The sequence below is a fragment of the Helicoverpa armigera genome, chromosome 2 (genome assembly GCF_030705265.1).
Source record: "Helicoverpa armigera isolate CAAS_96S chromosome 2, ASM3070526v1, whole genome shotgun sequence".
NCBI classification, from domain to species: Eukaryota; Metazoa; Arthropoda; class Insecta; order Lepidoptera; family Noctuidae; genus Helicoverpa; species Helicoverpa armigera.
The window spans coordinates 8,922,836-8,927,725 of NC_087121.1; the positions used below are offsets into that span (position 1 = coordinate 8,922,836).

A 4,890-nucleotide genomic window follows, 5' to 3' on the forward strand; every position below is an offset into this window, starting at 1 on the left:
ATATTAATTAACTACTATTAATCAATAACAGAATATCTGCATTTGACATTCAAAGAATAGGTTTTATTTAATAAAATAGTAGATGTTAACATTTTAAACATTGACGTCACGACCAGAAACTAGTCTTGTTTAGCGATTTTACCTGAAAACAAATACATTTTGTAGCTTAGCTGTATAATATAAACAGACTAACAGATGTACCTTTTGCATTATTAATATGTAGTTTAAGTTCAAGGCCTTTGAAATGCAACAAAATTAATCTTATTTTTTAGAAATAACTGACTTATTTATTAATAATATGCAGTCCTGATGAGTATATAAACCGTTTACCGTGTGTTACTGTATATCATTCGTGTGATAAGAATAAAAGTGTAAACATGAAGATTTATTTGTTTTTCTCTATGGTGCTACTTGCACTTGCATCATTCGCTTTGGCTAATGTTCATATCAAAGATGTTTGTCCAAAAGGTACAATAAGAGGTCCGAACGGCCAGTGCTTCAAATCAGTAAGTCAATGTTTTTTTTCTTTCTCTTATTTATATTTGTGTTGCATTGCTACATATTTGCTAACTGTCTTGTCGGTCTGTGCACGAGGTCTCGGGTCTGATTCCCGGGTGGGGCCGAAATCGCTCCGTAGGTTTTGAAACTTTTACAAAGCAGCCCGTAATATCAAAGTTGGTGACTGATACGCTCGTGCATCGGAGACACGTAAATATTGGCTGTGCCTGATCTCTCCCCGATCGTCGGATTGCCGTCCGATCATGCTATGAGATTGAGGGAATACTTAGTAAGGGCTCCAGTTTCTGCGCAAAAGCACTATAAATGGGTCCTGCACAGCTGTCTAATCTCCTTGTGTGTCGTCGTGCCCGAAATCGTCGAAACAAGATATTTTGTTTTTTTGGAAATGGTTGATATTGGGTTGCCCTGGTAACTGAGCTGAGGAGGTACGATAGGCAGTGCTCTTTATAAAACATTGAATCTCAGCTGCATCAGATTAGACTGGAAGCCGACCCAAACATACTTGGAAAAAGGCTAGGCATTTGATGGATGTTTCGCCTTTCGATTTCGACGTTTGGCATTCTGTGAAAATAATATGTCTACCAACTATTTATAAAACAACTTAAATACGTAACGGTAAAACAAAATATTTACATCACATTTATTTTGTTGCAGGAGTAAAGTCAGCTGCAGTCAGCTCACCAATCAACTCCCTGAAACTTCAATATCATTCTTAATTTTTTTTCTGACATAAAATCTTAATAAAATGTAGGTTTTTTTAAATAAAATAATGAGTTTATTTTGTATTTATCCCAAAATCCTGGCAGTGTTTATTGCAACAGATGAACGAATATAGTAAAGAGTACCCAGTTTAGTTAGAAACTCTTTGGACAGAAAACAAAGCCTTCTAATACACCTAATATTACGAGGAACCCCATTTGAATTAGTAGCAAACCCGCTAATCGGTTTTGCGGTCAGTTTGCTAACTAGGAATCCATTGCACGTACTTTTTTTTCTACCCTAATGGAAACTAGCAATTAGATGATTAAAATAGCTTTCATGGTTAATGGTTTGTAGGATAATAGATCAATTATCGTTAATAGTAATGGTCCCATCGATAGCTGTAATGTTCATTAAAATTAACTAGTCGATTAACAAATCACACAATCCAAAGGTAATTTGAAATCGGTTGCACGAGACTGTGAGAACACGAAGTGTTGAATGAAGTGGTGAAAATGAATACTTTAGAGTTTTTTAGTTAGGTTGATTATTTTACTGGTACGTTTGTTAAAACGATTGCGACATAACGTGGAAGCTTAGGCATCGTTCAGACCAAACGTATTGTCGGCCGCTGACTGTGAGCGCGCGTTACGCAGTTTATTGCTTTTCCATATACCTATATAAAAAATTGTCGTTCACACCGAACCGACTATACGCTGTTACGTCGTCTGTTGTAGCTGACTCTCAGTGGCCGATTATTTTACTACGCGACTATGCACGGCGGACGCGGATTGGCTACGCGGACGCAGTTGCCGAATAGCGCCGCTCCGACGCGTACGCACCGCCGCGCCTCGGTACAGCACGTCAATAATTAGTGTCCCTTTTATATAAACTTAAACGTATTAAAGATAGTAACTCATCGAATGTTTTACTGTCATACGAAAATATTTCTTGAACTTATTTGGATAAAGTCTATATTCGAAATATAAAGTATGAAATTGACCAAGAAAACATTTCTTCAAATTTAAGGGATGTACCCACAATCTCTTCTTTTTATTATTTTCGTCTTCCTCTAGAGCTTCGCAAATGGCAACTATCTGAATGCGCATCATTTAATTGAAATATCAGTAAAATGTCTGATTTGAAAAAAATAAATTACGCTAGTTTTATCGTTTATAAAATACTACGAGCAACTTCAAATACTGAGCCCTTTTATGTGTAGAATAGTCAGCCGCTCAGCGTACGCATCTAGTGTGAACCTACAAGAGCCTATTCTTTTGTTCACACATGTAGCGCATCGTACGCTATAGCCTATTGTCGGCTTGGTGAGTACGCGTACTGCAGATTGAGTCGACGTTCACACTGGGGCAGACAGTGAGTATACTCACAGTCAGCGGCGGACAATACGTTTGGTGTGAACAATCCCTTAGAGAGGGACCTAGACTTCTTTTGTTCGAGTGCAGGACGTATGAATAGAAATGGACGAAATCGCGGACTAAATCTGATTATAGCGTAAAGATGATCAATATAATGTTTGCTCATTGTTATAGTTTTTGAAAGGGTGCCTGGAGCAGTTAATAGTTTAGCTGTGAGTGTTAATACCAAAATACGAGGACACTTAAAATACCTTTTTAGAGGTCTGCTATCGTACTAAAGATGCTACAGTCTACCTTTTCAGAGTACCTATTTCACGTGATGTTATGTTCCAATGTCGAGAACATCGTTTACCTATCAAAGGAATTTTGATTACACAATTCTTTCACGGAAATATCCCATAAACGTACAGAGTGCTAAAATATAAAGTGTAGGTATCAATTGATTATCTGGCCCGCTCGTAAAAGTTTACTAAGGAAAAAGGGTTTCTATAGCGTTGCTTCGAAATAAATAAGTATTTATGTTGCGATTTGGACCTTTAAATGCCTTGGGAATGGCGTCCGAGAATGTAGGCTCGTTTTGGTATGTCTGTCAGTTTCACACCTATTTTATACTGGATGAGTTTTAAATGATAATAAAATGAATTCATTTGAATATTTGCGGTTGTACAGGACTACAGGGTTTCTCCTAAAAGTTTCTCATAAATGAATTTATCCATGGGTGAAAACCGCCTGATTTTTGCTGTAGTTTTTAAGTTTAGTCAACAGACAAACGGGCAGTTTTTTATGATAAATATGTAGTATCATCAAAATCCTAAAATCGTTATACCTAAACAATGCTCATGAATAACGTTATCTATTGGTGAAAACCATCTGAAGCAAATCTGTTCAGTAGGTTTTAAGTTTATACAATAGACAACGTTTTATGACAAGTAGGTATGTAGTTTCATCAAAGTAACTTTAAATTCGTGCAGACGTGTTTTTATAAATCTCTCTCTCGAAAAAAAAATACATTATTTTTATTAGCATTTTGTCGACACATCCAACCAATCCATTTATCATAAACGATACATCATACAATTTGGGTTACTCCAACATACTGCCTACTGACAACCTACAAACGCTTCACGTTCACCCGATCCTAAACTAACAGAATTGCTATCTCCAATCAGTAGCTGAAGTGGTTAACTTACAGATAAATGGTTATCCTCTGGGATGAAACTTCGTGATATTGTGGGACCGAGTTGCTGGTGTATGAGCTTATTTATACTAGTATTAAAGATGCAAAAGTAATGCTGTCTGTCTGTCACATACTCATGCCTTAACTACAGAGTAGATTGAAATATCATAGATATAATAGGGCTTAATCACGGAGAAAGGAAAAGCAGTGGAGATGCCACAAGGCAGGTAGGGCGAGCGACTTCTTGTAGGTCATGTGTTGCACGGTAGGCGTGATCAGTGACTAGACTACCGTTAAAGAGTAACAAGGCGTTTGATTTGTTTGTCAAGTCAAGACGAATCTTTCGAAGAATAGTCTTGCTTTATTGGTGATTTAGTTTTGTTTAGAAGGTGTGAGAAGTCCCTCCTTCGAGACGCGGGTGAAGCCATAGGGAACAGCTTGTTTATAATATGTAGTTTAGAATAATGAGTTTTGTATCTTGTTGTAATACAGTCACGTATTATGTTTCTTGGTTTATCTTGTGAGCAACTAACTTCGTCAGCTAAATCAACCATTTTCTTTTAGCAAAAGTTTTTTTTATAGGTACAATGGCAGCGTGGTATTTCAGATATATGTATGTAAAATAAGGTAAGCTTAAAACACAAGTTGATCTTGAGGTTCGCTATATTCATTTGGGAGTAATTTCGTGGAACATTCTAGTGTAAATACCGATATCTATTAAAAGGTTAAACTGGCAAGAGATTATCTGAAGCAACTATCTTGATTGAGATAGCTGTAAATAATTTTGAAGCATTTTAATGTGTAATTGTAATTTTGAAGGTATTATTAGAATACGGTAATAATTTTAAAACGGTTTCCTATCATAACCGCATTTTTATATTACTTATTAATAAGAGAGCGGATTATCGTATTTTGTAGATCATTCCTACGAATTCTATGACATTTCATAATTTTTCTAGGAAAATAAACTTATGAATTTTCCGGTGACGTAAACATCTTACTGCCCTAAATCTGACCATGACCGTTACATTTTCTTACAACAAAACAAAGGCTTTTTTACTATTTATGTTGAAAGAATTTTGTCTCATTGTTCTATAAATAAAGCATCCGAACCCCAAG

The 4,890-nt window shown here is 36.2% G+C and overlaps 1 long non-coding RNA gene across 1 annotated transcript; it reads left to right on the forward strand.

Annotated features, from left to right (window-relative positions):
• Window positions 1-339: 339 nt before the first annotated feature.
• On the forward strand, window positions 340-1,289 carry LOC135117817 (uncharacterized). Its single transcript, XR_010277185.1, has 2 exons — window positions 340-506; window positions 1,174-1,289. It is a non-coding gene; the product is annotated as an uncharacterized LOC135117817 (long non-coding RNA).
• Window positions 1,290-4,890: the final 3,601 nt, after the last annotated feature.